At 36.1% G+C, this 21,544-nt stretch overlaps 1 pseudogene; it reads left to right on the top strand.

Moving 5' to 3' along the window:
- The window catches only part of LOC132039444 (ABC transporter G family member 35-like), a 45,600-nt pseudogene extending 27,365 nt beyond the window's left edge, over window positions 1-18,235 (top strand).
- The last annotated feature ends 3,309 nt before the right edge of the window (window positions 18,236-21,544 follow it).

The following is a 21,544-nucleotide window of genomic DNA, read 5'->3' as shown; positions in this document are numbered from 1 at the left end:
GTATATTGGTGTTGAAGATGATGTTGTGAATATTAATGTTGCTATTGTTGTTGTTTTGTTGGTATTGTAATTTCGGGCTAGAGATATAAACGGGGGGAGATCTTGCTGAATTCGTGCGAGATTCTAAAAGGATTTAGTTTGAAGGATTAAGACAAGCATGTGACAATAAGCCTAAGAATAGTATAAATTCTCTTGAATGTAGATTTACGAGCTTGGGAGGACAACCGTTAAGTAGTTAAAGTTAAGGCGACCAAAAAGGTATGTTAAGGCTAGTCCCTTTCTTTCTAAAGGCATGATTCTTTTCTTATGAACCCATACATGTTTTTCATAATATCCTTATTCCTAAAGAGTTAGAAGTTCATGATTCTCGAAGTTCTTATGATACTAAAGATAGATGTTTTCTAAGATGATAATGATGATGATGATGATGACCCCATTTTTAGAAATTCCAAAGCTTGTGGTTTTGATGCTATTATGAGATTATTGAGTTTATTTCATGATTTTCTCGGTTTCATTCATTATTGTTGATCTCACCTTATGATAATTTTTCCTTCGAGGTGAGATATAGCGATGATGATTGTTCCATAATGTAATCGGAGGCTACCGACCTTACGTCACTCCGATAGAGTTGTAGCTTTTAATTGGGCTCTCATGCATGCTTGATATATATGTAAGTATTTTCTCACACAGTGCCTATATGGCAAAGCACCACTACGGTGGGCGGCTATGGATGATGATAATAACAGCCGTGCCTATATGGCGGGCGGCACGACCATGCCGGTGGGCGGCTATGGATATGATGATAACACGTGGATTACGTGTGGCGTTCGGACAGCACCACTAGTGGGCGGCGTGCGATTGTTACCCCGGATGCGGGATAATGATGATATTATGTTTGATATGCATGAAAAGTGTTTTCTTTAAAAAGCTAAGCAAGCATGATATCCGCCTTACGAGGCAATCAAATGTGCAGGTTATCTCTTTATCTTATATTATGTTCCATACCTCTTGTTATGTTATTATTCATGCCTTACATACTCAGTACAGTATTCGTACTGACGTCCTTTTATTTGGGGAGGCTACGCTCATGCCCGCAGGCAGGCAGGGAGACGGATCAGATCCGTAGGTGCTTTATCAGCAGATTCTCAGGAACACTCCACTTACTTCGGAGCTGCATTCTATTGGTATTGGTCTTTACGGTCACTTGTATTCTATGTAGAGTCTATTAGACATGTGTGTGTACAGTTAGAAGTTTCATAACCTTACCGGTTCATATTGTTGTACGGTATTTTGGCAGCCTTGTCGGCTTGTGATGATGAGTATAATTATTGAGGACTATATATAAATGTGTCGTTATCTTGTGGCATATGTCCTTACAAATCATGATACCCATGAGCTATCTTTGTGGTCCACCTAGAGATGATTATGAGATGCATGTTCAGAGGTGCTCGATAGGTTAGTTCCGGGTACCCGTCATGGCCCTCTGGTTGGGTCGTGACACCCAACATGCAAATCTTCTTGATTAATGTACTCATCTACATTTACTTCTGAGTTCAAGATATTTGGATTACCTGAGTTTACTGCTGCTTCATTCAATTTTTTTGAAACTCTCTCACCTTCTTTGGTTGCATTTTTGCTAGTTTTCTCCACTCCATCATCCTTTTCAACTACTTCCTCAGGAATCCCAAAGAGTTTGGAGGTAGTGACAAAATTATCACTGATGTCGGAGATGGGTTTGTCAGACCGAGAAGGGTTTGTGGATTAAAGGGCACAATCTTGTGATTTTTTCTCCTTTTGAGTTTCAGAGGGACCAGGAACGGTTGATTTAGAAGCAGAGCTTATTTGGTTTTGTTCATGGGAATTTTGGGTTTTTCACTCGAGTACAGAGGACGAATGGTCAGTTGGAAAAGGGGCTTGAGAGGATGGATGTGTAGGGATGGCCTTAGTAGCATTTAAAGTGGTTGAATCTTGGTTAGACATGGCAAGGTTTTGAGTATGAAGAGGTGATTTTGGAGGCATAGGAAAGGGTTTTGATCAAAAAAGAATTGTGAAGTGAGGAGAGAGAAAGAATTTTGGTTTAAATATTAATGAGAAACCCCCTTTTGATTGGTCGAGAGAAGGTTATTAGATCAACGGGGGTCGGGCTTGGAGAATGTGAATCGATGAGATAAATTTTGAAAAGGCAGGAGAAAGGACTGACAAGGCATTCAACGACATTAATGAGGTATGTAGATGCTCGAAAAGACTATTAACCTGAGCCAAAAGGACCAGGTCCCTTGGCATTTGAGGTTGCTTAGGCAAAGAAGTCTGAGAAATGCAATGTCTCTAATGCTTGTATTGTCCTGATGTGGTCATTTAAGCACACCTATTATCTCAACATAGCCAATTATTGAGGGAATGTAAGTGATTTAGGACAATCTCACTTCCAGTTGGTTTCTCTCAGGATGCCCTCTGCTTGATATTTTAAGAAAGATGTAGGCACTATGATTCTCCATCTTTCATAACTTCAGATGACTCGACCTTTTCTTCACATCTTCCCTTAGAAGAGACTGATCCATATTGTTGTGACTGCTGCTGCTCATTTGCTCACTTTGCTATGGATCGGAGCAACACTCCAAATGGTAGCAAATTCATTTCAGCTCCAAACAGGATAGATTTAAGCCATAGATTTAAGCCATCTACTTTGAAGTCGTTTTCAGAGAAGGATGATAGGGACCAGGTCCTTTACCTTTAAAGATATTTCTGAACCCTCTTAATTATCAACGAGAGAAACTCCATTTTGAACCTTGATAGACATTAGAGGTCTCAGTACCCTTCATCCAAAGCATTGAATACATTTGAATTAATAAGAAGGAATCCTTTTCTTTTTAATGACAAAGAGTTGTCACTTTTTTGGATTCAACTCCCCGAGTACCAGATCCCTTGAAGAAGTTGATTTAACTGAGAAGTACCTACCTATCTCTGTACTAAGTGACAATGCTTTTGACATTTTCATTCACAGCACCGAGAAGGATCAAATATCCATTTGTGAAAGATCTTAGGATTAACTTCCCATCAGTTGACACTTTCCTTTCACTTGTAGCTAAATTCTTCAGTCTTGGTGCACGATTTCACAGAGGAGTGTCTTGAAATTTTGCTCATATAAAGAATGTTATTTCCTTTATTCTTGACACTGACACACTCCTGTGTTTTAAGGCTTTGAGTGAAAGACTATCCATTTCTTCGATCTTATGCTCCGAGCAGTCAGCGTTTCCACTACCTTCTCTCAATCCAGCCTTTTCTTTTGATCACTTGTTGACCCTAGGAACCAAAAGCAGTTTGGGTCCCAATTAATAATAGAATGGATAAACTTGATCTTTGTTTACCCATCCTTGCCACTTACCCTTCTTCTTCGAGGGACCGGTCCTTTGCCTCTTGGTTTGTTTTCAAACACCTCCCTTCTACTCTGTTCAGCCCAAGCTCTTGCTTTGCCCCATGTCTCATAATAACCAGTGTGGTCAGAATGAAAGTAACTCCAGTTTTCATACACAGATCTACATTTGCCTTGAGAATTGTGTGAAATTTTGGTTGTTTCCGCACAAATGCTCTGTTTCACATCGTAACTGGCACGGACTGGAGTAGCTTCACCAAAAGGCCATGTCGAAAGATATGACATCTCAAGATCTATCTTTTTCTGCTTTACCTTCTCCTGAAGTAACTTATTCTTTGCAAGCTCAGCAATGAGATTTGCCTTGGCCTTTTCAAGTTCTTTCTCAATCCTAAGGTGAATCTCACAAATCTCATGTTTTAGTCTAGGAGAGGGAGTTTTTAAGGCATTATTTCTTATCTCTCGCTTAACTTGTTTCTTTGGATTTACTGTGGACATAGTTCCGTTGTTTCTATTTTGCTTGAACACATCTACCCAGCCAGGATATATACTAATCAAGAGATCTGCAAGAGATATCAACCTTTTATGAGAGTAGCAGTCCAGATCCTTTTGAGTGTCAACAAAAATTACCTTTTTGTCAGGAATCCGGTCTTCCTTTTTTACTTCTTCATTGCCATTTTTAGCAACAGATCTTGCCTTGAGTGTAAATGTAGATTTAAGTTCATTGTCAACACTCATCATAGATGTATTATCTTGTTCATCTTTAGACATGCTGACGAAGTCTTTTCTGGTCGCCATGGCTTGCTTCACAAGGCGGTCAGCATCATTTCTTCTGTTGGCGTTCTTGATAGGGACCTGATTCCATGCAGCTTTATCTTCTTAGTGATTTTTATAAAGATTCTGTACATGAGGAGAGCATTCCTCTAAGAGATGTTCAAGCTTTCCGCACTTGTGGCAACAATTATTTTCTTTGCAGTTCTTGCTGGATCTTCCTTTCTTTGGGATCCCACTATTTCTTTGAGCCATATCTTGGAAACTTCGAGTGAAAAACTCCATGTCGATGTCGTCACTTCCTGAGTCATCTGTATTTGACTCTCCTCTCTCAAGATCTTGAATAGGCTCGCTGTCCTTCATTTCCATAACCCCTCGCACTCTTGCCCTCCACCACTTATAATATTCTACATTGAATCTTGGTGGTCTTGTGCTAGATTCTTCCTTCTCTAGGCTTAAAGAACTAGTCATGAAGAAGATCCTTTCTAGGAATTAACCTTTTAGAAAGTACCCGCTCTGATACCAATTGATAGAACCTATGGGTTCACAGTTTGCTAGTTCACAACCTAAAAGTTTGCCAAAACAGTCTAGGGGACCTGGTCCCTGAACTGTTTTCACAGATAACGATGGAAAGTAAATAAGGCAAGATATTTACTTGGAAAACTCCTTGCTCAAGGGATTAAAAATTACGAACTACCCCAGTAGGATTTCCAACTTCACTAAACTGAGCAACTTCAGATTACAACCTATTGCAACCTAGGAATTAAACTCTTAATCCCTAACCCTCATAATACACCCATTGCAAGCGCCTTTACAATAACTCTATTGCAAAGCTCCAAGTCTTGACTACCTTTAGCCAACGACTTAACTGATACTTAGCTAACTCTAGCCAAGAAAATAAAGTTACAAAGATTGAAATCTGTCCTACAATGATGCTTCTTGACAAGCAGTGTAGGAATACAAATTAAGAACGTGGAACAAGACTCAACTATCCTACTGACTTGGACATCTTCAGTGGTAGGAAAACTCCCTCTGATTGTTGAGATCTTGTTCCTGTGGGAACCTTGAGAAAGGTAGCCGCCACACTTGAGAGAAATATAGCTTTTTAGATTTTGCAAGTGTTAGGTTAAATAATCCCAACATGTTGTATATATATGAGGTCAAGCAATGAGCATGTGAGTAACATGTGACCATGAAAGGGACGTTGCTTTAGTCCCTTGCTCTTTGCCCAATGATGCAGCTACTGTTCCTCTGTGGCTCTGCCTGGTCAAAATAGTACGCTTTACTTTCTTTGTCATGGTCGTACAGTGCACGGGACCTGATGAAGGACCTGGTCCTTGGCATGTTTTTCATATCATCAAAACTATGAAATGTCGCAACTCATGCCTAGCCTTGAAGTAAAGTTATAACAAAATAAAATTCACAGTCTGCATTAATCCAACCGTGCATGGTTGCGAAATAAATGTGAGTTTTATAAAGAGAGACTACTGAACGAATTCCTCTCTTCCTAACGTATACATGTTATCACGACTAGCTAAGACCTCTCATCAAACTAGGAGAGTATACATGGAATAGCTGTATGGAGTGTCCAACGCAGTAAAAAGGTATGAGTAGATTGTAATTGATGAACTTAAAAATAGGTGATAAATAAGCACACTAAAATTTACAGGTGATGAGTTAGTGAACCATTGATATTAGTAATTGGACACTGTAAATATCAAGTTTAATATCTCATCCTAATTAGATTTACCTAAAAGAAAGTACAGAATTAGAATAACCATTTATAAACGGTGCAAAAAGAGTGATCAAAAGATCATACAGGATAATCAAATGTATAAGGAAATTGCACAAAAGTATATATAATCTCTCAACAAAGAATATAGTCACTGGTTTATAGCAACGGGCTAATAGTTTAATTTGAGCTTGATGCAGGGGAAATGATTGTTGGGTCAACAGAAACACTATTCATGGATGAGGTATCTACTGGACTAGACAGGTCAATGACATTTCAGATAGTGAAATGTTTACAACACATAGTACATCTCACAGATGCCACCATCTTGATATCCCTCCTTCAGCCGGCTCCTGAGGCATTTGATCTCTTTGACGATATCATTCTCTTATCAAAAGGCTAGATTGTTTATTAGGGCCCTCGTGAACATGTCCTTGAGGTCTTTGAAAGTTGTGGTTTTAAATGTCCAGAGAGAAAAGGTGTTGCTGACTTTTTGCAAGAGGTAATCATGGAATAGGAATATCAACATACATTTCTATGAAAGCATAAGGGTGTGTTCGGTATATGACAAAATATTTTCCACGGAAAATGTTTACTTGGAAAACAAGTGGGTTTCTTACTTATTTTCTAGTGTTTGGTAAGTAAGCAAAAAAATATTATTCCAAAAGCATTTATATATAATCCTGCAAAACTCTATGGGGGTGGGATCGGGGGGAGCTACACTATACCAAGGTGTTCAACTGAACACTCTTCGCCGGAAAATTATGTTGGGTTTGTACGTCAAATTTTGTAATATTTGCATATATACTACAAATTGGACACCCTTGGAACATCCAAATAGCGTGGCTCAGTGGCAAAGGGTGTTCAATGTTGGTCTCATTTCGTGGGTTCATAGTTACACTATTGGATTTCGTCAAATAGGATTCAAGTCAAAGGCAAATGTATAGGGTCATTTTGCACGATTGCCTTCAAAGGCACTCGTCTTTAATTTTTGCCCCTCAAATTGTTGGTCTTTAATTTTTGTCGTTCGCTTAATACCCAAAAACTCGGGTTCGAATCCCGGCTCAATCATTAAAAAAAAATCGCAAGGCAGAGGTTTGCCTTAAGGCAGACTTTTTCCAAAGCTCTGCCTTGCGATTTTTTTTTTTTTTGGACAGAGCGGGGGTTCGAACTCGGAACCCATGAATTTTTAGGCGAAGGACAAAAATTAAAGACCAACAAGTTGAGGGACAAAAATTGAAGACTAGTGCCTTTGAAGGACATTCCGTGCAAAAAAATGAAAGTATATGGCCACTGCCGAGTCTGTTGCATTTTGCACCCCTAAGGCATGTCCTCTTTTGTGATTTGCTCCCTGTCGTATTTTCTTTTATGATTCGCACCCTAACCTCTTTATTCTCTTGCAAAATGATGAAACCACTCTTTCTTAAAATTTTCCATGAGGGCAAATTTGGAATACAAATACTAAAAAAGAAATGGCACAAAATCAAAAAAAGAGCTCAATGGGTAATGCAAGATAACCTTGATAGTGGAAAGTAGAACGATCGTTATGACCTCTTTGATGTTTCAGGAAGGACATTGAGGTTAACGTACGAGATCTGAACCAGTGTGTTAAAATTTGGACTGTAAAATCTGTGAGATCTATAGAGAAATATAGCAGAAGAAAAGTAAATCGGAGAGACCTTCTACTAGCCCAAGATCGTTAACTAAGATCGGAAGATTCAACTAAAGAAGAGGAAGCTATGGAAAGGAAAAGTTTACTTGAATTGGCTTGAAGTGAGTTGTGTTGGGTTAACTTGGCTTGATTACAAATGCCTAATGTCACCCCTATTTATACTTGTCTAGGGATGCTTCTAGATATTATTCTAGATACATCCATAAGAAAAATCTAGTCATCTTTATCTCCTACCACTACTCTAGAATATCTTGATATTATTCTTGTTACAAAAGGATCTAGATAATTCTATCCTCAACTATAAATATCTAAGTGTCTAGAATTTCTAGACATTTCCTAATACAATATATATCAAAGATATTACATTATAACTTTCTAGAAACTCTTCTAAATATCTATGATATTTATTCTTCCAAAAATTAACTTTAATTTTTCACACTCCCCTTTAAAGTAATTTTTTGGAAGCTATCCTGAACTTGTCGTGGAAGAACTCAGACGAAGCTTTTGGGTGTGCCTTGGTGAAGATCTCAATAGTATTTTCTTGACTCCTTTTGCTTCTTCAAATGATGAAGATTTTTTGTCATTAATTTGTCCACATGAATCATCTCCATGCTGAGTTTCACGTTCTAGAGTTTCCAGACTCCCCCTTTCTCTTAGCTCCTTGACAATTGTATTATTTGGAGAAGCACCTGAGTCGGTGACGATCTGACCATTAATTTCCTGCGAAGACTCAGCACTACCGTAGGATCCACCACCAGATTCCCTTTTCAGCTCCTCAATGAGCGTTTGTCGGCTTCGGAAGAACCACACACACACACACACACACACACACACACACATCACACAGAACACATATTATCTGTCTCTCCATATGAAATTGAGCCTTCAAGGTCAACCTCTTCATTTATTTGACCGTCAGCTTCTCCATCTGCTTCCATTATTTGATCTGAGCTAGTGATTGACTCTGATACGACAGATGATTGACTAGAGACTTCAACTTCCACTACAACTCCCTCAATGCTTTCTCCGGAATGGTCCCCGTTGCCATATATAGTTTCAGACACTTCATGCTTAGGTTCTACTTCAATACCCTCTACGTCCATACTTTTATTACCAGTTTCAGGATCTGCTTCGTTGATTTCCTCGGTAGCAGCTACCACGTCACTAGTCTGAACGTCTTTGGAATGTTCTTGCTTTTTGTTGATGACACCAATGCCTTCCTTCTCCACGTGATGGACCGTATTATCTCTTGAATCCATGATCCAGTCTCTTTCGAAATTGAAGGAAGCCAGGGCATCTACTACTCGAGCCTCAGCTACGAAGCACCTTCCCCAGTCCTCTTCTTCTTCAGCAGTTTTCTCAACGACTTGAGTGTGTGTGTGTGTGTGTCTTTTGTTCGGCAATATCTTTTTATGTGTCCTATTTTAGAGTCCTTTTATAGTTATTAGTAGACTCTCCCTCCTTTTCTGGCGAGCTGCAAACACTTTGAGATCGAGAGTGTGGCGTATCTGTGAATGTTTTTCCTTTGAAGTTCCTCTTGTCGGCTACAAGAGCATTTCCTTCCCCTTCTTTAAAACATACACTAGCCATCTGTTTGGCTAGCAACTCCTGTGATGACAACAAATTCTCAAACTCCTCCAAGGATGGTTGTTGAGCCCATCCTTGAATTGATGTGACAAAAGGAATATATTCTGACTTTAAACCACGAATAATAATTCTTCTCATTCGTGATTCAGAGATACCCCCGTCCGTATTTAACAAAGAGATTTCTCAACATAAGTTCTTAATCTTCAAAAAATACTCGGCAATAGAAAGATTACCTTGAATGGTGTTAGCCAATTCATTCTCCAATATCTGTAGTCGGGCTTCATCCTTCTTGTTGAACAGCCGATCGAGGGTCCTCCATATCTCATGAGCTGATTTGCACCTAATAATATGATCAAACAAGTTGTGAGAAATGGACCTCTTTAGGATGAACTCCGCTTTCGCATTAATCTGCTTCCACTTCTTGTATACGCTGCTATTTTTCGGTCCTTCAGTAGGAGGACTTATGTAACTACCATTAACAACATCCCACAAATCCTCTCCCACAAGGTATGACTCCATACATGTCTTCCATACCTTGTAATTGACCGATTCAACAACTCCATCCCGGTCCATTAACACGACCGCTCAAATCCATTTAGAGAAACCTGATTGAATCTACCACTAACCCGATCTTGAAACAAAACCCGAACCAATCTATGGCTATGGCTCTGATACCATGTAGAGAAATATAGCAGAAGAAAAGTAAATCGGAGAGACTTTCTACTAACCCAAGATCGTTAACTAAGATCGGAAGATTCAACTAAAGAAGATGAAGCTATGGAAAGGAAAAGTTTACTTGAATTGGCTTGAAGTGAGTTGTGTTGGGTTAACTTGTCTTGATTACAAATGCCTAATGTCACCCCTATTTATACTTGTCTAGGGATGCTTCTAGATATTATTCTAGATACATCCATAAGAAAAATCTAGTCATTTTATCTCCTACCACTACTCTAGAATATCTTGATATTATTCTTGTTACAAAAGGATCTAGATAATTCTATCCTCAACTATAAATATCTAAGTGTCTAGAATTTCTAGACATTTCCTAATACAATAGATATCAAAGATATTACATTACAACTTTCTAGAAACTCTTCTAAATATCTATGATATTTATTCTTCCAAAAAATTAACTTTAATTTTTCACAAGATCCACTATCATATTGTTAGCATTTGTGTGTGAGCAAGAATTGCCTGCTTATACGGTATAGCAAAAAACGGCCTTGTCTGGAACATGGGCACTCAACAGAAATAATGTAGGGAAAGATAATAGCAGCCATTTTAACTCAAAGTAGGTTAAAGATTAGTTATGTATAAAAGCAAACATCGATATAAGTAAATAAGTAATCTTGCATATGCCATTAAAAATGAATCTGGAGTGGTTTGCCGGACCTTCTATGGATTCGATACTTGCCTGCTAAATCTTTGAAAATCATGTCACTTTAATTTGAACCTTGTTGCTAGCTAGTTCCCCTTTTATATTCCTCATAACTGTGTAATAGAATAAGGAACTTCAACTTCGATTGGCATTCTTCATAAAATTCAACGGAGATTTGTCTTTGGTAGTATAAGCCATTTTTATCCACTCTGAGAATTGCAAATCTATATTGAGGCTCATGACACAATAAGTGTGCAAGAAACAAATAATAAGATAATCTAAGTTTTTGTTGAAAAAAAAAAAAAGATAATCTAAGTTTGTTCATTATCTACATTTCTTCCACCAAACCTTCGAGTAAAAGAAAAAAGAGAGGAAAATTTTATCCCCCGCTGAGTCCAGATCTTCTTGTTCTTCACTGATCAATTTGGAAGCTTAAAATGAGAAAACTACAATGTCTATATATCGTCTTTCTTGAATGGGCTTACGTTGTTGTTAAGAATTTTTCCAATGAGCAATTCAAGTTGCCTGACTTGAGTTCTCTATCTCTACTGAATTGGCTGGCATTATCTTTTTCTTTTTTTTTTTCTTTTAATAATTTTGTGCCATTTCTTTTTAAGTATTTGTATTTCAATATTGCCCTCGTGGAAATTTTAGAAAAAGAATGGTTTCGCGATTTTGCAAGAAAACAAAGAGGTTAGGGTGCAAATCATAAAAAAAAAAAAATAGGATAGCGTGCAAATCATAAAAGAGGACATACGTTAGGGGTGCAAAACGCAACGGACTCGCCACTGCCCAATAGCCCAATACCTTCTTTACTTCATTTTTCTCTTAAGTATTTTTGTAAACTATTAGTCTTAAAATATAATAAAAAATGTGTATATTTGTGATTTAGTTCAATGCAAACTCTAATTATAATAAAGATGGTCGTGATTCCATTAATATATATTACTATTAATTTTTATATGTATATACTCGAAAGTATGTCAACTAAATTTTAAAAAAAAAAAAAAATTAAACTTATTACTAATGTTTTTCCCTCACGCGAAGTGCTGATAGTTTTAGTAATTTTATTTAAAAATAAAGTTTGTTTCATTTGCTTTTTTACTTCAAAAGTTTGTTTAAAATCTCATCGTCTCCACTGGTCAAACGCTATTGTGATGGTTTCCTCGTTCGTTCCTCTCTATTTCTCTTTTTATTCTCTTTTGTTATTTACATTCCAACTTTTTTATTTTACTTGTGTTTGGTTAATTTTTTTATTGGACTTCCTTGAGTGATTTTCTCTGCTCAACTATAATTTTAGAGAAAACCAAAATACATTTGGTACTTAGTGATGGATTATGTTTTGAGGACAAACTAGCATTCAAAATGGTAAAGCTAAATTTTATGTAGTTCGATTTAAATTTTTGGTGCATGCACTCATTAAAAAAATAATTTACTCTATAAGTTTGAACACCCTTAGCTAGATTTTTGGCTCCGTCACTGGGTGGGATGGGGAGGGAAGTGGGGGTTCTGGTGTGGCGAGGGTGCAATGGTGAAGGGATGGAGCTTGGGGAGTTGGGTAGGTAGGAGGAGACAATAAACTTAGAATGTTATTTATGGAACTTGTTTTCTTTACTTCCATTAGAAAAGTACTTTTCTCATTTTTAAGAAATTTATTTTTCTAGAGAAAATGTTTTCTAGAACATTTTGACCAACCAAACAATGAAAAATTGGAAAATGACTTCTTTCATGACAAATATATATATATACTTCCAGTAGAAAGCAATGGGTACGTCTGCACCGTGCATCGGCCTCATGAGTTCAGTAGACTGATGTTTTTGGACCTTGAAGCCCCAATAATTTTCTTCTTTTGAATTTTCTGTGGTAAAAAAGAAAAAAAAGAATCTAACGTTTAAATCTGCAATTAGGTCACATCAAGAAAGGACCAAGGGCAATACTGGGCAGATAGAAGCAAGCCATACAAGTACATTCCAGTAACTGGATTTGGAAAAAGATTCAACCGCTTCCATGTGGGCTTCTGGCTAGAAAATGAACTCTCAATTCCTTATGAAAGATCAAGAAGTCATAAAGCAGCTCCAGTGTTCAAAAAGTACACAGTCTCAAGGCTAGAGCTATTAAAAGCCAACTTCGACAAGGAATGACTTTTGATCAAGAGAAACTCTTTTGTCTATATTTTCAAGACTGTCCAAATAATTATTGTTGCAATAATTGCACCAACAGTGTTCTTGAGGAGTAACATACACATTAGGAATGAAGATGATGGTTGTATCTATGTTGGTGCGTTATCATTTGGAATGATCGTTAATATGCTCAATGGTTATTCTGAACTCTCACTTACCATACAGAGGCTTCCTGTGTTCTACAAGCATAGGGACCACCTCTTCTATCCACCTTGGGCTTTCACTCCACCAAATGTTCTCCTGAAAGTACCAGTAACTGTGTTTGAGTCTGTTGTAAGGACTGCCACATTTATTATACCATAGGCTTTGCCCCTGAAGCTAGGAGGTAATTCAACATTCATTTCGAACACTTTTTTTATGCTTGAATCTAGGTCGCAAATGTACAACAACAACATACCCGGTGTGATCCCACAAGTGTGGTCTGGGGAGGGTGGTGTGTACGCAAAACTTACCCCAACCTTTGAGGGGTAGACAGATTGTTTTCTATAGACCCTCGACTCAAGAAAAACATTTCACAAAACAGGTTTGAAAAAAAATACAAGAATAAAGAAGCTGAGACGAAAAATATCAAAGAAAGTAAAAATATTGACAGCGGAAATAGTAAGGATAACCAATGTAAAAGTTGAAAATTTATTGTACTAAATTATTGCATTGATTGCACAGAATACAGATAAAGCATGAAGAAAATACACAAAAATGAGAGTCTTTACCCAAGTCTCTGGTGTCTTTAAAGTCGTAGGTAGCTGAGTTTTGGAATTAATTGTGCTGCTATTCTTTCTTTGCTCAGGTTCTTCAAGCAATTATTGTTGATAGTCTTGATCCAACAAATGGCTACTGGATTATTTAGACTCATAGCAGGAGTTTGTAGAAAGGTGGTTATTGCACATACTGGTGGATCTCTCACTCTCCTTCTGGTGTTCCTATTGGGTGGTTTTATCCTCCCTAAAGGTTAGTTCAAAAAGACGAATGTGGTACATGCAATTAATGGTGCCTGTTAAACAAGTCATGCATAGTACAGAAACAATAAACCAGTAGAACTAATCCACACATAAGCAAATAAATTGTTAGATAGCAAAGATGAAAGACAAAATGAAAGAGGAGGCAAAAGTAATTGTAAATCAGGCACCTCAAGACAATAGTCTGGGAAATATTAAACTGGAGTGTCAAACTTCATTAACTTCATGACCTATTTCTGAGGCTTCTTCACAAAATCGATTCGCTGATAGAACATAGTTACTTATGACAGGATCCATTCCAGACTGGTGTAGATGGGGCTCTTGGATCTCACCTTTTTCCTATGGGTTCAACGCCCTCACTGTAAATGAGATGTTTGCTCAAAGGTGGATGAGCAAATTGGTATGTTCTAAATACCCTTGTCTGTTCACCTGATTTAGCCATATTATTAAGCAAAACTATACATTACTCACAAGATAGTCAATATACAGAAAGTGAACTTCATTCACTATATGAACAAAATGTACAGGCCTCAGACAACACAACAAGGTTGGGCGTGCAAGTGATGAAAAACTTTGACGTCTTCCCTGAAAAAAGATGGTTCTGGATAGGCATTGCTGCACTTCTGGGGTTCACAATTCTCTTTAACATTCTTTTCACTTTCGCCTTAATGTACCTCAATCGTGAGTTCTTACTCCTTTAAAAGGAATAAAATAGTTTTTTCCCATTCAGTTCACAATCTAAGCCTATCAAATGCTATGTTCATCATAACAGCTACAGGGAAGCCACAAGCTATTATATCAAAAATGCAAGCAAGGAATATGGAAGCAGATCAAGAAGAAGGCAAGGAATCCCTGAGACTTATAACAAATGGAAATAACTCAAGTAAGATGATGAGCTCAATGATGAACAATATCTCTTTTGCGATATGAATATTAATTATAATTACTATGCTTGGCAGGAGAAATGAATTTCTGGTGTATGAGTAATCGTGCTGATTCCAACGCAATGTTGTCAAAGGCGCGCTTCAGGCGTTCAGGCTCAAAACATGTTGAGTGCTTCGCCTCACTTTATGTGCATGTCATCATCAAGGCTCTAAGACATACTTTTCCTTGCCAACGAACCTCTCTTTAAAGAGGTGACATTAGATATATGATATTTCACTTTATCGTAATGTTTTAATAATTTCTTTGTCCATATATTTGCTATTCATGCTTGCTACTATTAGTCTTGGTATAAACATATATATATATATCTATTTGCTATTCATGCTTGCTACTATTAGTCTTGGTATAAACATATTTGCTATTCTATGCTATTCATGCTTACTACTATTAGTCTTGGTATAAATATATATATATATATATATATATATATATATATTTGTATTTTTGCACCATCGCTCCTTTTTTGCATTAAAGCCCCAACTGACCTTAGAGCTTTTTTGCGCTTTTTGCTTTTGATAACACTGCTCCAACGGCATTCACTTAAATGTAGACGCATGGCTCAACGAAGCAAATGGTGTTTCTGCAAAGAAAGGAATGATTATGCCGTTTACCCCTATGGCAATGTCCTTCGACAATGTGAATTATTTTGTAAAGATGCTACCTGTAAGAGGCACATTATGCCCGCATATTGTCCTTAAACACTGCATTAAATTATACTCCCTTGTACCAAACACTCTTTTCTTTTTAGTCTGTTCCAAAAAGAATGACACCTTTCCTATTTAGTAGTAATAATTTAACTTCAAACTTCTCATTTTACCCTTAATGAGATAATTTATAGCCACTCAAATATCTCTGACCTATTTTAGACTACAAGTTTAAAAAGTCTTCTTTTCTTTCTTAAACTCTGTGCCCACCCAAACACCTTCATATAAATGGGATGCAGGGAGTATATAAGATATACACAGCTCGAGCTGTGTAACAGAACTAATTAAATTTGTTTATCACTTTTTTCAGGAAATGAAGGACCAAGTAGTGTCTTGAGGACAAACTCCAATTACTTCGTGGAGTAACTGGTGCGTTTAGTGCAGGAGTCTGACTGCTTTAATGGGAGTCAGTGGAACAGGGAAGACTACACTGATGGACGTTCTAGCAGGACGAAAAAACAGGTGGTTATATTGCAGGTGACATAAGGATATCCGGTTTTCCAAAGAAGCAAGAAAGCTTTGCTAGAGTTTCAGGATATTGTGACCAAACTGATATACACTCACCTCAAGTAACTGTCCATGAATCATTGACATTTTCAGATTTCCTCCAGCTTCCTAAAGAAGTCAGCAATGAGGATAAGATGGTAAGAGACTAATATCTGCTTAAATTACAATAATTTTATAATGTAAATACTAAAACGATGTTCTTCTAAAAACTTTTCCAGATTTTTGTGGATGAATAATGGATTTGGTTGAGCTAGACAATCTCAAGGATGCAATCGTGGGGCTTCCAGGAGTTACTGGTTTGTCAGCAGAACAGAGAAAGAGATTGACCATAGCAGTTGAGCTTGTTGCTAATCCTTCGATTATATTCATGGATGAACCAACTTCCGGTCTGGATGCAAGGGCAGCAGCTATTGTTGTGAGAACTGTTAGAAACACAGGGGATACTGGGAGAACTGTTGTGTGTACAATTCACCAACCAAGTATTGATACTTTTGAAGAAGTCGATGAGGTAAACACAAGAACTTGTGAAAACCATAAGATTGTAACCCCACTCTCTCTAATATGTTCTTTTATGTTGTGGATCAGCTGCTTCTTATGAAAAAAGGAGGACAACTGATCTACGCTGGGCCATTAGGTCAGCGTTCTCAGAAAATTATTGAGTATTTTGAGGTACTTAAGTATAATGTGATGTATATCAAATCACTAAAGAACCCCCTAATTTTGTCCTACTAATTCAACCACATAATGCAGACAATTCCAGCTGTTCCTAGAATTAAAGAGAAATACAATCCAGCCACCTTGATGCTAGAAGTGAGTTCAATTGACTCAGAAATCCGACTAGGAATTGATTTTGCTGAATACTACAACTCATCAACTTCATATCAGCAAGTCAAAATGAGCACACTGCTAAATGTACTTCCCACATTCAAAATAAAATATCTAACATGATAAGTGTGGTTGTATTCAGACGAACAAAAGCTCTTGTCAAAGAGCTAAGCACACCTCCTCCAGGAGCCAAAGACCTATCTTCCTACACAGTATTCTCAGTCCACATGGGGGCAGTTCAAATCCTGTTTATGGAAAGAATGGTGGACTCACTAGAGAAGTCCAAATATAATCTTGTTAGATTCTTCATTAGTTTGGCTGCAGCACTCATGGTTAGAACAATTTTCTGGAAAGCTGGCAGTAAACGGTCTGTTTCCAATTTATAGCTAACAAAAGACTCTTTCGAAAGGGCTAAAAGCTGACTAATTACATCTTTATATTGTTTATGTGGTACAGAGAAACTAGCAGTGATTTAATGACAATCATTGGGGCAATGTACACAGCTGTTCTGTTTGTTGGAATCAACAATTGTTCCATTGTACAGGCAATTGTAGCCGTTGGAAGAACCATCTTTTATCGAGAAAGAGCTGCTGGGATGTACTCAGCATTACCATATGCTATGGGCCTATGGCACAGGTAACCTATGTTAAACTAAATTGAAATTCATAAATTCTCAATCTTCTAATACCAAACATTTTAACAAGGAAAGATGCATAGGGACTATCTTCTAAGTAGTATGTAATTATTGGAGCATATTACCTTATTAAATTTCACAAATCAATTTCATTTATTTGGATTGCAGGTCATTTCTGAAATACCTTACATTATTGTCCAAACGACATACTATACTCTTATAGTGTACACAATGGTGGGCTTTGAGTTGACAGCAGCTAAATTCTTCTGGTTCTACTTTGTGACCTTCTTCTCCTTCATATATTTTACATACTGCGGTATGATGACGGTTGCTATCACACCAAACCACCATGTAGCTTCAATCTTTGCTGCAGCTTTTTTCTCTCTTTTCAATCTCTTCTCAGATTTCTTCATCCCAGAGCAGTAAGTTTAATCATTCTCACAAGTTCAAATATCATGTTAATCTATAACCTAACCACAATACTAATTCATCTTGTTAACATTTCAGAGAATTCCAAAGTGATGGATTTGGTATTACTGGATTTGCCCAGTGGCGTGGACTGTCTATGGGTGCATTGTCTCACAGTATGGTTATGTGGTGGATACCATAAAAGTTCCAGGAATGTCTATTGACCCTAAGATTAAAGACTACATCATAGATCATTTTGGATATAACCCGAACTTCATAGGACCAATTGCCATTGTATTGGTTGCTTTGGCAGTCTTTTTTGCATTTGTGTATTCTTACTGCATTAAGACACTGAACTTCCAGAGGAGGTAGATAGATCTTAATAGTTACAATGGCTTGTTATTATTATCATAGGTCACCGTTGTCTCACAGGGGAGTATGGTAATTGTTACATATTATGCTAAAAGCATAGGATGTAAAGAGCAACCAACAAGGTTGTCCACCTCTATTTGTATGTACATTTGGAAGTTCTGTAAATAACTACTTCTATGGCATATATAGCAGATTATGGTACAGTCAGACCTCTTAGACCTCTCTATAATAGTCATCCTTTAAACACATTTCACTATAAACAGCTGGGTTTTCTTTAGAACTGATTTTCATGTTATGTTATATTATATGTTTTTCTATAATAACATTTCGCTATAGCAGCCAAAAAATTATCCCGACAAACGACCCTATTATAGAAGGTTTGACTGTATCAAGCCTTGTTTAATCACGTACTAAAAGTTGTAACTTCGGTCTGTTCCTTGAGAACTCCACCTATGTGAGTTCCGCAAAGTATAGCTTATCTCCAATCCGGGTAAAGGGGGTTGCGGTTATTTGAATAGCCACATTATGATGAATTATATATATATATATATATATATATATATATATATATAAGGTTGTGGTTATTTGAATAGCCACATTATGATGAATCTTATCTTTTATATATATATATATATATATATATATATATATATATATATATATATATATATAAAATGTTCTGTACAAGACATAGGCATGTTGAAGTGGCACGTCTCAAAATAAGCTTAGAAGGGCATTTATCTTTTTTGTCATTTTTTTTTTTGCCTTTTACTATATTTTTAAATTTAAATTTAAATATTAACTTTGCATGCTTTCATAACTAATGAAGCGTTGCCTTAACTTAATCATGGAACGGCATAACGGAAGGGTTACAAGTTTAAAACTAACTAGTTCTTGGACACGTTACGCATACGTATATCATATTAATAAATGTAAATAATTTTAGAATAAGCGTTAGTTACACCGAATTTAGAAGGGGGAAAAGAAAGCCAAACTAATGAAAAGTGAGCCTACGCAATCGATATTTATTGTTGTTGTAAGGAAAAATTGTATGGTGAATTGCTATGAGATGAAGTCGAAAGGATATCCTTCATTTTTAGGGAAGAAAGAAACATTTTTTAGTAGTGTTACTTTCTACTTCGGACACTACTAGAAGTTTGTAGTTGTATGCAGATTACTTTCTACTTCGGACACTATTATAATGTTATTTATGTAGTTCGTCTAATATATAAATTTTATTGCAGTACATACACCTACAATAAAGTAGCTAATTTGGATAGAGAAGCTTCATTGTTATAGTAATCAGTAAAGTTAATTGATGTGTATAAATCACATTGCACGTATAGGTATCCATTGTTTGATTTAAAATAATGATCAGTTTGTTCATCTATGAATTTGATAGAAGAATTTTAGTTGAATAGTGTAAATATAATCATATCATGAAATAAATACGATAATCGCGTGTCAAAAATTTAAAGTTTGATGTTTTAGTACTTCATCAAAAATTTAAAACTATATTAAGTTAGAGGAACTAATATCTTTTAATTTTCAGATTTAATTTTTTTATAGGGAAAAAAAAATTGATAAACAAAAAGACATGAGAATTTTTCTTACAATATGTGTGTGATATGTAAAAACAAAATTAAAAGGAAATGTTACACGCTAAATTTAATAAAAAAGAACAGTAAAGGCACACACGCCAAGTAAAGGCAAACAAAAATCAAGACGCTATTGAATATAAACATACAAATATGTTTTCAACTAAAATCTTCACCTTCAGGCTTCAACAATTAGTTGAAGGCTAGAAAATAAAGAATCGCCCAAAAAATTAATTAGGGGAGGAAAGACTACTTACTTGAAAAAGTAATAGTAGTTTTTACAGTAGCAAACACCTGTGGAGAAAAAAATTAGAGAGAATATATCGTTAAAAGGAAGATAACGAAATAAAAGGAAAAACCATGAAAATCTTCCCTTGTCAGCATCAAAGTTCATGTTCGTTAGTATGAAACTCAAATGGTGATAACTTAAAATGAACGCATTGTTTCTGGACTAAAGCAAGTACCACGTTTTCCACCATGTCTCTATAAAGAGTTCAAGAAGTAATTAAGCTTAAAAGGAATTGAAAAGGTTGGAGCATTAAATCTATTGCCAAAAAAAAAGTGTTACGTTTTATATAAAAATACATAAAGCAAACAAACAGTTCAGAGATGTGAAACTTAACATTTATTTCCATCTGAACGTGTCTTACATTATTTATTCTTTAGGTATTATATGATTTTTATCTTTGGCTTAGATTTTTTAATTTAGTATTTTAAGCCCAAATGTAAGAACTTAAATAAGTTTATAAATAATTAGATTAAATAAAAATATTTTATATAATATAATTGTGACTACTAAAAAATTTTTAAAAGGTGCTGTGATCGTCACTTTCGCTGCCAAAATAGAATGGACCCTTTAGGTTGTTCACTTCTCTTTGTTTTGCCCTTCTTTACCCCATGACCTCTTTCCCTGCCAAAGTTGCTATGGAGAGCATCATTATAGCATACAGTAAAATTCTCTACAAATTTACAGTCATTGTTGTTTAATTTTCATTCTTTATTTTTGTATATTATTGGTTATATTATTCATGTCATATTAAATACGAAACACACACACACACACACAATTTTTTATTTTAATATTTTGAAATCATTTACGAGGTTCAACGGTTTTTTCATAAAAATTTAAGAGGTTAATGCACAAAAAATCGGTTCTACTTTTTTAGTTTTTAGTTCAATGATTTGATGTTCATTTAGGCTTTAAAAGAAAAGGTTATCTAAATTGAATTTCTCTGCAATTCATGCATATTTCTATATGCCGGAAAAGTATTTTACTACAGGTTCAACTAGCATTTTGGATACCCGAGGTAAATGCCCAAACATCCTTTCTACCTTTAGTCTTAAAACTTCAAACACTATTAAACACATCAAATACATTTTTATGAAAGTTGAAATATTTAAATTAAAAAGTACCATTAACTAGTTTTAACATAAGTCCATTAGTAAATCCAAACTAGAAACTGAAGTCTTTCATGAAGGTTCAATCATCTTGTAGGGAGGGCGAGGGGGGGGTAAATGAACAAAGATCCTTCCTACTTTAATTTAGTCTTAGTCCAATGATTTGACGTTCATTTTCATCTTTTTACCTCGGCTTTAGCTTGAAAATTTCCTATTAATTCGGCAATTTATCACAGTAATGCTTTCTCTTTCACGAACAGAAATGAATTTCATGAAGCCATAAGACTATGGAAAATTTGGAGAGCCATGAATCTTTAAAGTTGGGCCTAGGAAATGCAATCACCCTTTTGTCATTTAAAAGATAATTAACGAGGCATTAATCTATATATATGCATTTAAAGGATTGTCGGATGTTTCTAAGTTGACATGTAATGTGATAATTCAAGAAAATAACATGTTAGAGCGTATATTGTATGAAACTTTATATAACAAATATTTTTAAACTTATAT

This window comes from Lycium ferocissimum, chromosome 12 (assembly GCF_029784015.1).
Source record: "Lycium ferocissimum isolate CSIRO_LF1 chromosome 12, AGI_CSIRO_Lferr_CH_V1, whole genome shotgun sequence".
In the NCBI taxonomy this organism is placed as follows: domain Eukaryota; kingdom Viridiplantae; phylum Streptophyta; class Magnoliopsida; order Solanales; family Solanaceae; genus Lycium; species Lycium ferocissimum.
This window is presented reverse-complemented; position numbering and strand designations above follow the sequence as displayed.